The 13,643-nt window shown below is 37.9% G+C and overlaps 1 long non-coding RNA gene across 1 annotated transcript in view; it reads right to left on the bottom strand.

Annotated features, from left to right (window-relative positions):
* The window catches only part of LOC124257992, a 29,635-nt gene extending 17,316 nt beyond the window's left edge, over nt 1-12,319 (bottom strand). Inside the window, exon 1 of the long non-coding RNA XR_006893477.1 lies at nt 11,128-12,319. This is a non-coding gene — a long non-coding RNA (uncharacterized LOC124257992). The remainder of the gene's footprint in view (nt 1-11,127) is intronic.
* Nucleotides 12,320-13,643: the final 1,324 nt, after the last annotated feature.

Consider the following 13,643-nt stretch of genomic DNA (forward strand, 5'->3'; position numbering starts at 1 on the left):
TCCCCTGATAAGGAAGTCAAACGTGTATATCTGTTGTGCATATGATAACCAGTCATGCCCATCTAGGTCATGCAAACGTACTCAATAGATTTGTAATCCTCAATATTTACAAGGTTGTGAGGAAAGGGAAGACAATATTATCATACTATTTAGCGATATAGAGAAAAAAGTATCAGTTTGGTACAAGATAAAATTTGAAAATATTATGTAAATAATATTTGAAAGGGATATCGTGCAATCTCTCTATGACAGAAGGGGTGGTGAGTTAAATTCCCCAAATGGGTACAACCCGTGAAGCCCATTTCTGGTGTCCCCTGCAGCGATACTGCTGGAATATTGCTAAAAGCAGCGTAAAACCATGCTCACCTAATGGTACAAAACTGATTCCAATGTCATGTGTAGGAAAAATGACAAGTCTCACAATCCCTATCAAACGTTGAGTGGTGTAGTAATGAGACTGAGATGTTACCTTCTATTAAACTGCAGGCTTACCTGTCAGTAATTGACAAATTATTCAAAAATCTTGGCAGGAAATATACTGAATTTTATGGAAGCGTAGTAGGGCCACGGTGAAAAATTGTTTTGGTCTTACTATCTCCTACGTAGTACTTAATATCTCCTACGTAGGACTTAGTATCTCCTTCGTAGGACTTAATATCTCCTACGTAGGAGTTAGTATCTCCTACGTAGGACTTAGTATCTCCTACGTAGGACTTAATATCTCCTACGTAGGACTTAGTATCTCCTACGTAGGACTTAGCATCTCCTAAGTGGGTATCTCCTACGTAGGACTTAGTGTCTCCTACGTAGGAGTTAGTATCTCCTAAGTGGGTATCTCCTACGTAGGACTTAATATCTCCTACGTAGGACTTAGTATCTCCTTCGTAGGACATACTATCTCCTACGTAGGACTTAGTATCTCCTACGAAGAACTTAATATCTCCTACGTAGGACTTAATATCTCCTACGTAAGACATACTATCTCCTACGTAGGACTTAGTATCTCCTACGAAGAACTTAATATCTCCTACGTAGGACTTAATATATCCTATATCCTACGTAGGACTTAGTATCTCCTACGTAGGACTTAGTATCTCCTTCGTAGGACTTAATATCTCCTACGTAGGACTTAGTATCTCCTACGTAGGAGTTCCTACGTATCTCCCACGTAGGACTTAATATCTCCTACGTAGGGACTTAATATCTCCTACGTAGGACTTAGTATCTCCTTCGTAGGACTTAATATCTCCTACGTAGGAGTTAGTATCTCCTACGTAGGACTTAGTATCTCCTACGTAGGACTTAATATCTCCTACGTAGGACTTAGTATCTCCTACGTAGGACTTAGCATCTCCTAAGTGGGTATCTCCTACGTAGGACTTAGTGTCTCCTACGTAGGAGTTAGTATCTCCTAAGTGGGTATCTCCTACGTAGGACTTAATATCTCCTACGTAGGACTTAGTATCTCCTTCGTAGGACATACTATCTCCTACGTAGGACTTAGTATCTCCTACGAAGAACTTAATATCTCCTACGTAGGACTTAATATCTCCTACGTAAGACATACTATCTCCTACGTAGGACTTAGTATCTCCTACGAAGAACTTAATATCTCCTACGTAGGACTTAATATATCCTACGTAGGACTTAGTATCTCCTACGTAGGACTTAGTATCTCCTACGTAGGACTTAGTATCTCCTTCGTAGGACTTAATATCTCCTACGTAGGACTTAGTATCTCCTACGTAGGACTTAGTATCTCCTACGTAGGACTTAATATCTCCTACGTAGGACTTAATATCTCCTACGTAGGACTTAGTATCTCCTTCGTAGGACTTAATATCTCCTACGTAGGAGTTAGTATCTCCTACGTAGGACTTAGTATCTCCTACGTAGGACTTAGTATCTCCCTACGTAGGGACTTAGTATCTCCTACGTAGGACTTAGCATCTCCTAAGTGGGTCCTCCTACGTAGGACTTAGTGTCTCCTACGTAGGAGTTAGTATCTCCTAAGTGGGTATCTCCTACGTAGGGACTTAATATCTCCTACGTAGGACTTAGTATCTCCTTTGTAGGACATACTATCTCCTACGTAGGACTTAGTATCTCCTACGAAGAACTTAATATCTCCCTACGTAGGACTTAATATCTCCTACGTAAGACATACTATCTCCTACGTAGGACTTAGTATCTCCTACGAAGAACTTAATATCTCCTACGTAGGACTTAATATATCCTACGTAGGACTTAGTATCTCCTACGTAGGACTTAGTATCTCCTTCGTAGGACTTAATATCTCCTACGTAGGACTTAGTATCTCCTACGTAGGAGTTAGTATCTCCTACGTAGGACTTAATATCTCCTACGTAGGACTTAATATCTCCTACGTAGGACTTAGTATCTCGTAGGACTTAGCATCTCCTACGTAGGAGTTAGTATCTCCTAAGTGGGTATCTCCTACGTAGGTCTTGGTATCTCCTACGTAGGACTTACTATCTCCCATGTAGGACTAAATCTCCCACTAGGTAGGTAAGACATAGGACTTAATATCCTACGTAGGGACTTCTCCTAAGGACTTTATTCCTGTAGGAGATGATTGATATACGTTTATATGGATTAATCTGAAACGGTCGACTTAAAGCCCCAGACACGCACACAATCTCCTGTTTCACTGTTTCAGTCACTGTAAGAGCCTACAGTCATTCGTTTCGTTCACTATTAGAGTCTACAGTTATGTGTTTCATTTACTGTTAGAGTCTACTATCATGCGTTTCAATTTATTATTAGAGTCTACTGTTTCCTTCACTATAAGAGTCATGTGTTCAACTAATTGTTGCACATTAGTACTGTGTTGGACCGACTGTTATACTTTACTGCCTTGCGTTCAGTTTGCTCTACTATTACGCGTTGCAGTTAGTTCACTGTTATATGTTGCACTTTGTTACACTTTACTATTATGCATTGGATATTTCAGAGGTCGTTGCACATGAATCATAATCTGCGTGTACAGACGTGTCTTAGACTATAGGTAGCAATCTATGTGTATGTATCCCCTTATATTTATACAAATAACTATAATGACAATTCTTTGCCTTTTTGAATTTCGTATTATTTTACGCCGCACTCAACACTTGTCCACCCAAGTCAAGTCAACCTGTAAACAATTACGAATAAAACCGCAAACAAGCGTTGCATCCGATCCAACCTAGCCCCATCAAGACAAACAACAACTTGCGGAGGTCGTGTTATAACCCGAGTTTCATATCACAACCTCGCCCCAAACATCCCACCCACCTCTGTGTGTGTGTGTGTGTGTGTGTGTGTGTGTGTGTGTGTGTGAATAGATGTATGTATGATAGATTATACATAACCATACCCAAACCTCCATAACTGCAATTAGAACAGGGTCCACGCCACCCTAACGTAATACACACACAATAACACTGTACAGTAACACTGCATGAGTGTCATGAATATTCACTGACTCACATTTCGACTATCTAACGTCCTGCATAGCCAAAAATTTCTCAACTTAATAACCATCCTTAAAAAGGAGATACTAAGCCCTACGTAGGAGATAGTATGTCCTACGTAGGAGATACTAAGTCCTACGTAGGAGATATTAAGTCCTACGTAGGAGATAGTATGTCCTACGTAGGAGATATTAAGTCCTACGTAGGAGATACTAAGTCCTACGTAGGAGATATTAAGTCCTACGTAGGAGATAGTATGTCCTACGTAGGAGATAGTATGTCCTACGTAGGAGATACTAAGTCCTACGTCGGAGATACTAAGTCCTACGTCGGAGATACTAAGTCCTACGTAGGAGATATTAAGTCCTACGTAGGAGATAGTGACCCCCGAAAAAACTTTCACCGTGGCCCTACTACGCTTCCGTAGAATTTAGACTTCCAATGAAACATACTTTTATACTTTAGAAATCCATAAGATTTCATACGAGGCAAATTATCAACATATTGCAAAGCTTCATTTTATTATAGTTCTGACATACCCACTGAGCATAAGTTAGTATTCCTTGATTCATCATCCCTGATATGTCTGCATTGTTAACTCTGTCTCCAGCTTTTGTGAACGAATATTAAATGTTTGCCCACTGGGGACACATATTGCTCACAGTAGGATGCCAGCTTCTGGAGAGGGTGTCTGACAGTGGTCTGGATTTGTGTCAGAGGAATGGACCAGGAGCAGCAACAGTATCAGCAACTGATGCAGTGCAACCTCCTTGCATCCTCCCAGTGTGCAGAAGAAGAATACCTTTACATGACCTGAGTAAAATCTGCATAATATTGAGCAAACATGCAGCTAGGATGTCCCATGAAGTGGAATTATGCATACCGTCAAATGTGTGTATATGAACTACATGAAGAACACGCAAGACCAGTCTGACATGCTGAGCACAACACGGTGTCACCAGCACCTTCAGTCATTACTAATCTGTAAAGTTCTATTTTCATAAATCTTTCTATCACGTCAAAAACACCTAATTACATTCTGAAAAATATACAAGAATAGCTATCAGTATCTCACTGATCTGGAAAAGGCGTAAAAATAATTGGGAGTATATGCTAGGGGACGGTTAGAGGAGGACAATGATGGCTACATACTACAATCACCTTTGTCTACAAACAAAACCTACACGATTGCTGCACAGGGAAGGACACAAGCAGGTGGCATAACTGATGAGCAGTCATCCCTAACAACTTTCAAAAGCGTCTGGCTGACTGCTGACAGGTATAAGCAACCTGCATCTCTTGGGTCACAGTGACCTGCTGTTGGATGTAGAAATATTGAGACGGGGGAGTTTTAGTTTTATGTCACTTTTAGCAATATTACAGCAATGTCACGGCAGTGACACCTGATATGCGGGTTTTCAATGTGACGAGCAAACGCTTGAACTACTAGGCTACCCCAACTACCCCGAGAAGAAGTATTGAGAAAAGCATCTTGAAAAAATATTAATATGTTATAAATAGAGAATATTTCCACCCCAATACCCAGATATGTTCAACATACTGAACTGGTTAGTTAATGATAAATATACTACTGCACTTTTGAAAGGGATATCGTTTAATCTCTCTATGACAGAAGGGGTGGTGAGTTAAATTCCCCAAATGGGTACAACCCGTGAAGCCCATTTCTGGTTTCCCCTGCAGCGATACTGCTGGAATATTGCTTAAAGCGGCGTAAAACCATGCTCACATAATGGTACAAAACTGATTCCAATGTCATGATATGGCTGAGATATTGCATACCGTCAAATGTGTGTATATGAACTACATGAAGAACACGCAAGACCAGTCTGACATGCTGAGCACAACACAGTGTCACCAGCACCTTCAGTCATTACTATATCTCTAAGAATTTGTCATCATACCTTTCTAGTGTGAAGGTATCATTATTGCTACCCATCTACACCAAATGGGTTCAGTTTTTCAGAAAATAAGATGTTATCTATCATCTGGCATTAACATTTTTTCATTTACTAGAGGTTCGAAATATATAATTTACAAGAAATATTCATGTAAGTCAAGTTGAACCAGCTGGTTAAACACTACGAATGTTGTCAAGTATGACTGACAGAATGTAATGTTGATAAAATACCAGTTTCAGATTTAATTATCAAAAAATATCTATTTCTTGAAAGAAAAATGATTCATAATTTCAATCAAAATTTTGAATCATTCATATGTACTCCATGACTTTGAAAAAAATACTTTATTCTAACTCTTCAACCAAAGGTTTCAAACAGCACCTAGACATGTATCCTAACTGTTTAATACTGGAATCCTGGTTTCCTTTCAAGGTATCACAAGGATGTGTGTCTATAGGACAATCAGAAACCTGTTTCCAGCACTGTTGAGTTCTCACATGTGTTTAGGACTCTGTTCTTCACAGCAATGTTCTGCATGTCAGACTGGTCTGTTATGGAATGAGGTAACACAAAAGTGTAATCAATAAACATGGGTTGTATTGAGGATGACAAGAGATCATATTGTTGGCCAACATACAAAATATGAATCTGTTTTGAAAACTAACTAAATAATGTTAATATGTATCCTGTAATACAACTGGTTATAAGAGATATGTAGACGAGAAATGAATTTACCTAAGACTTGTTTTATTTCTATACTTATTGCAAAGAATTTTCTTCTTTTACCATGGCAACTTATCTCATTTCCAAAATCACAAGGCAGATGCTAGTTCAACAAAAAATATAAAAATATAAGAAAATGATTTTATCATGATTCATCGTAAAAATAACATAATTATGGCCTTGTATGGCATTTTTTTCTCAAGCAAGGCACACAGAGAAATGTAGAATGCTGCTGAGGTGTTTCAGTTCATCATTCCCAACTGTTGATGAGAACAATTTGACAACGCTGGGTAAAACATAAAGCCAACAGAAATTAGAAATATGCTAATTTTAGTCTTTTCATTACTTTAAAATTACCAACCAGCAGTAAAGGAAACCAATTTTCTTTAAATATCATCACATCATGAAGTATACACATGATACGTAACTGCTCATGAAGCTTGGACTAGTCAGAATTTGTATTCTTTAATAAATTCTCTTTTCGTGGAAATTTGTAAAATGATACTAATCCAATATTTTGTCTCCACAGTTGAAATAATCTGACCTGGATCCTATATTTGTGATTCATAATGACTGGGGAATAATTTTTGTGAACAGCACTTAACAGGTCCGTCAGGTCCATCCATCAGGTCCTGATCAGGTCCATCAGGGTCGCCTAATACCACTGAACAATTACTTATAGTTTATCACTTAGCAGAGAGACAGCATCTCCTTGCTTATTGCATTGCAGGAGGTTCATAACAAATTAAAATCAACAGGATCACAACAAAGTCAATACCTAGTAAATATCAATAACTGTATCATTTTGTAACAAAGGGAGATAACTGTACCATAGAAGTTATGACCAAGGCCTTATTATGTCTGACAAAGTAAAATCATAGCTGAAGCATTCAATTTTTTTAAAATAACTAAATTATCACCCATATATTGTTTTATATGCAAAACCAGATCCTGCAAAATGCTGATACATATAGGTTGTGATTGATATGCATGATGAAAGTATTGCAATTGACTACGCTGCTGGGACATTTATCTTAAAAGTCCTTAGAACTTCAACAGTCATACACTTATACTGATGATAAATATATATGCTTATAACCATAAATATCCAAACCCAAAAACCTGATTTTAAAACTGTTTCACTAGGAACTGAAATACCTACTGACACTTTTCTCTATTTAAACACTGAATTAATTCACAGGCAGGATCACCAACCACAGCCAATTCTAAACCTCACAATATACAGTGTACAGCATGTTCAGTTCATTATGGTTCAGCATCTGAATCCTACCCACAAAAAAGGCTCACTTTGTTTCACATTATCTCTCTAACTGGTGTGCTTTGGCCTTTTAAACTCTAAGCCGAGCGGCAAGACCGTAATATTTGTCATTTGGGGGATTTATTGACATTTTACAATTACATATAATTTACGGACACCAATAGCATGCTTAAGAAATTGTTGAGACAATACTTATAGCGTGTTGATTTCACTTCTGTTGGTTCCAGCTAGGGGTGTAACAATAAACATGAGAAAAGGTAGAATTCCTATGACAATACTGACTTTACCATACAATATATAGTACCATACAGATTTTACAGACCTTAACTACATACTGATTCTAATTTTTTTTCTACTATTCAGGACGTTGTCATAAACCTTGAACTGTATAGTATATGATATGTCCAAAATCTGATGCTAATTCAAAATTTCTTACTGCTATGGATGGATAGTGTCACCTTTAATAGTCTTGAATACCACATTTGCTGTAAAAAAACACTTCAAATATTAAAATATTGTCAGGACGGACACTCAATGAAACCATAATTTAAATCATCATAATAATAATAATAATTGCTATTTATAGCGCCTGTTTTCACGAACTTGTGCATATGTGACAAATACAAACCACTCTCGCTATAAAGCCAGCACACCATAGTAGATCTTGTATATTATAACATACACAGGAGCAAATTAGTCAGCACTAGGTAAATATCACAAAAATAAAGGATCATTGGTTCTACTTTATAACATCACAAGTAGATATAACATGTCATAATAAATAGCTACACCTACCAGGCTTACACTGGAAAATGGTTATAACGTAGGTGAGCAGAAAATAGTGTATATGTGGGTAATATTGTGAATGATGTCATATTTATCATATACAAGCATTGGCAAACAGTGCTTTTGTATAGTAGTGACTAGGTTTCATACTGGTGGTTCAGCATGTGTAAAGTTTAATTTACATGTAGTTATGTGGTACTATCATCTGGGTGTAGATTTTTTAGATGTTTTGTGAAATATGTGTAACTATTGTGTCTTTCAATGTTTATGGCTACTAATACTATAGGTTCGGTAACTGAGACGTTCCACACAATGACTACATCACATTAACCATTCCAATATATTTTCACAAACATATCTTGAAGTGAAAACTATTCTTCACAAATCACTGATTTGTTATTTATTGATTTGTTTAAAATATTCCATAGTAAAATCTCATGATCATACAAGAGCTGAAAGAAAATTTAGGCAAATTTTGATGGAATTAAGAAAAAATATGGATGTAATTAAAATAAAATCAGAGAAAAAGGGCAAATTATAATACCATTTTCAACAGATTAAATATGTTAGAAACTTCTATAAACGTGGCCTAATGCAATTCATTACATGATAATTCACAACTCAACGTTTGTGTAATAGGGACCCGTGGCCTAATTATTTAAATAAAGCGAATTGAACGAGTGTCAGTAGAGTGAGTGAGTTTAGTTTTATGCTGGTTTCAGCAATATTCAATCAATACCACGGCGGAGGACACGAGAATTGGGCTTCACACATTGTGCCAATGTGGGGAATCGAACCTGGGTCTTCAGCGTGACGAGCGAATGCTTTAACCACTAGGCTACCCCACCGCCCCCGTGTCAGAAGAATGTAATGACAACACCCGATGGCTGGGACACACTGACGTGTATCTCACTCACTATGACGTCTTTTCTGCAATGTCGGATGTTCAACAAGCCCGCGACCAATTTCAATCGGCATGTCTGTTAGTAGGTATGTTAGCTTGCAATATTCACTCACTGTCCAGTTAGGGCCCATGCAGGTAGCAAAGGTACTGTAAGTCCCCATGGTCCCTAGTATGGTGATCGGCCTTCAGTTGTTGGCAATATATAGCCTGTTTTTATATTGTATTGTCATTTATAGCTAAATAGTTTAGATTTAATAACTAGTTTTAAATTTATTTCTGTGATAATCTAGTTGTTTCACTGCCCTTTGCAGACAGGTAAGTATAATAGTTAACTTCATTTTTAAAAATTATTTTACAACTTTCTTAGTCACGATATAGCTGACATCCTGCCGATGTGACTTTAAATAGTAACTCACTAAAACGCTTCCCTTTAAAACTACTATATTCACTACTATAGAGACACACCTTCATAAGTGAAGGGGAGAGTAGAGAAGGGTACCTCCAAATTTTGTTTGGCGAGTAGCTACGTAGTCTTTCACACACCTGTAGGGGCGGTGGGGTAGCCTAATGGTTAAGGCGTTAGCTCGTCACGCTGAAGACCCGGGTTCAAATTCCCAAGTGGGCAAAATGTGTGAAGCTCACTTCTAGTGTCCCCCGCCGTGATATTGCTGGAATATTCCTAAAAGCGGCATAAGACTAAACTCCCTCATACACCTGTAAAATCAAAATCAAAACTGAGCCGCAATATTTGTACAAAAACACAATTTACAACAGCGTACATTTTATGACAGAAAAGCAGGATATAATTTTCAGATTCTGAAGCATAATTATTTTGACAATAATTCACTGGGTCAATGCATCTTTTTCGACAGCTCCTAGCTCCCCACTCCAAAACTTTTAAAAGGGCGTTTGAGAAGTAAATGCTATTTCAAGTGCGACCTGTTTCAATTTGTTTACCGATGATAACCTCGAGTGACAGGACACTAACATGAGCAGTGTGTGTAATTTGCAACGCCAAATTGTTTCGTGTTGAATCCCAAGCTGAAACTTAGGTTATAGCCCGGGGAAGCCACATTAACGAAAAACAGAATTGAAAATTGTGTGGCTCAACCGGCAACAGGGATGGTTGAGTGATCGTATGAATGTTGGCTCTCCCGGCAATAGTACCAATATTTTGCCATTTAGACAGCGGCAGGGCAGGGCAGGGCAGGGCAGGGCAGGTAGTTGGGAGGTTCTTTTACGCCTCTGTTATCTCCCACTTGTTAGAGAAAAATGAGTTGTTGAATAAAGGTTCATTCCATAGGCAGGTGTCAGACCATGTACAGATCTCTTCTTAACAGGGCTAAAACCAGTAAAACCACTTCCCATCAAGATACCTGTCAGTCGGGAAGGATTACATATCAGTGTCTTGAAACATTGTGTACATTGCTCAGTCTCAATGGCAAACTATGTCCCATACACGACCTGGGTTCACTAGCAATCTGAACTACTAGTTTGCAAATAATTCTTATTCAGTTTACAAATACTTTAACCTCACCAACAGAACATGAACGATGTATATTTATGAAGACAGTCAATGTTGACATATTCTCGTTGATTCGTGTAAACAGCAATATTACGACAATTGCAAGCCGGAAATCATAAGAAAGGTATGATAATCTATGGATGACAACTTCTTTATTCAATAGCAAAAACAGATAATTCAAAAGTAATTCAAACATTTATATTTTAAAAGCAATAATTTCCGAAACATCATGTCCAATGATTCCCAATTTCTGGTGCAATGGCGGATTAAGATTTCCTTCAATTTCGAGAGGAGGACGCATGTGGCTAAAAGGCATCGTTTGGCAGCTGTTTGGGGGGTTGAAATATTTATTCCTATTTTTCAACAGTTTTCTGAGTTCTTTGCTCCCAAAATGTCCGAACTATCATCTCCAGAGCTTTCCCAATTTCCATACTTTGTGTCCAGGAACTACTCTGCACACAGCTTCTAAACGTGCCTTCGATATGAGTGCTACGTATGAGCCAAAGTTCTCTTCAAACACTTCCCAAGTCTTCTTGACGATTTTTCAAAAGCAAACTTACCAGGGAGGTCCTGAACAAAAACCTACTTTCGAAAGGTCGTAAGTCTATGTTAAAGTATGGGAGTTACGATCATCTTAGCTCTACGATCATTTTGTGGAACGGGGCCATGGACACTAACACCTATAACTCTGAAACTTGCCGTTCGATTTCGATTTGCCTGTGAATGTAAGCCAGCAGTATCGACTATACGTACCATTTACAGTAAAATAACTTCAAACACAAAGGAGAGACAAGTAATATTCTATTTTGCTCATTACAGTTCTTAGTCTTCATCGGTTCTCTACAGAGCACAATGAAAATTGGCAATACGTATCCCGACAGTTTGCTGACCATTTTTTGTTCCATTGGGCATGTTAAAAGTATCACCGTTTGGTGGTTAGATACATATCATTTAAAGAAAACCTTAAAGGTAAACTGAGTTTGCTGAAAGAAGCGCCATCTAAATCTACCAACAATCCCCTTCCAACTGCTTTCTGGCAGTGCCCAATTCTGTCTTCTGCAGTTTGTATGTAAACTGTGTACGTGACCTGTTTCCATGTGTTGTATTCCCAGTATAGTTTCTACCTCTAGCATCACAGCTTCAGAAACCTTGAGACAGTGTAATGGACTTGGATAAAGACTACAGAAATGCCTCACTTGCTGTGGATTATAAATACCTTACACGATCAGTTGAAACAGTGAGAAACAGTGTAATGGATTTTAATACGGACTATAGAAATACAGCACACGAGCGCCTCACGTCAATATTTCTACCCCTTACCTCCCCGGAACTACCTACCTACTACACGTAGTAGTTCTAACATTAGGCATTTATAAGACATTAATATATACCTTTTGGCATATACTTTAAACCAAAATTTTGACCAGATATAAGATTTCTGTCGTATGTCTACATAACTCTATGAAGTTCGCTTGAAATAATGTTCGACCGGTAGAAGTCGTGTGCTTCGATTTAATGCAATGTTGCATTAATTCATTCATACTTTTTAATTTAATCTTGTAATCTAAATTATTTTTTGAACAAATTGTATGTTAGCTTCCCTGTGGGCTGATAGTTAGTATTGTTGAGGGAAATGCATTATTTATTTTTAGAGAAGTGTGGTGTGATATAGTGCCTTTAAGTATGCCGAAACAACTGCAAGACAAATGTTTGGTCCGAGCCAATAAAACTGACCCACAGTGTGTTGTTAAACAGACACACAGACAGGCAGACATACAGACAGACAGACAGACAGACGGATTATTTATTAAAGTCTCACCTCAAGTTTTTTAAATGAAATACATATGGTATAGAGTATAAAAGTGTCAATAGTGAGACTATGATTACAAAAAATAGATATACTTCTGTAATTCTTAAACACTTTTCTTTACTTACAAGTATCATAATCTCTGAACAGTCGTAATTCCAATTATGCAACTGGATTTTCAAGACGACGTCAAATGGCAGGAATACCGCCATGCGGCGTCAGGCAAAACCATATTTCCAGGTTTAGCTACATTTCGTGAATGGCCAGTGCCTCGGTAGTACAGGACACGTTCACCACTCATTTTCAGTGATCCATTTCATATAATTTTCAGATCTATTTTTCCTTTACTGGAATCTGTTCCTCAGGATAGTCAAGATTGGAAATATTCTCAGCACTGAAGTTCTATGTTTAACATAAGGAAGCATCCTTAAAATAGCTTAAATGCCCCCCTTTGCTGCAGTTCAATGGACGGGGGTCTGGTTTAAATTAAAAGAATGTCCTAAGTAATTTTGGCAAATATTCTTGAAAATAGATCACTGGAAACATTTGTTGTGTTGCTTAAGATAGACTTACGTTTGAATTCATATCATGTGAATCACATTGAACCTTGCACCTTTGTTCAGCTAAGGTCGCGATATTTTCTGTTTTCCTGACTGTTTGAACAAAGGATTGCCCTGTTTTGAGGTTCATTTTCCCAAGTGATAGTCTTAAATCAAAGACAGTATGCTTTGTAATGAATTAATCTAAACTTCCAGTACGTCCAGATTTTGACTAGCACCATACATACAGTGGAAGCCCTCTAAACCGTCATTCGTTGGGACCGGCAATAAATGCCGGTATAGAGCTTTGGAGAACTTTCCCTTTTTAACCTGAGAATGATCTTCCGTGTGCCGTGAAATACGACTGAACAACGTGTTGAAAGTCATCATATTATTCATTCATCAGTATGTCAAAACATGAGGTGATGTCATCCATTCAGTTAGTGCAAATGACAAAGTTGCAATGGAACCGCAACCATTATTCGTTTCTTAAAAGTTCTAATAAAGTTCAGAACTGTTTCCAAAGTCGCAAGTGTCATGATCCAAAACCAGTACACCGTTTGTATCTAAGCTAGGACGATGATAATTCATTGGTAAAGTAAATGAAGGAATCATTTCCCATTACTGGAAGTGACACCTCACATACAAGATTACCATTTACTATTTTAAGAAGCAGGTGTAATCGTTT

This window comes from Haliotis rubra, unplaced genomic scaffold (assembly GCF_003918875.1).
Source record: "Haliotis rubra isolate DU_JTF1 unplaced genomic scaffold, ASM391887v1 Scf68, whole genome shotgun sequence".
Lineage (NCBI taxonomy): Eukaryota > Metazoa > Mollusca > Gastropoda > Lepetellida > Haliotidae > Haliotis > Haliotis rubra.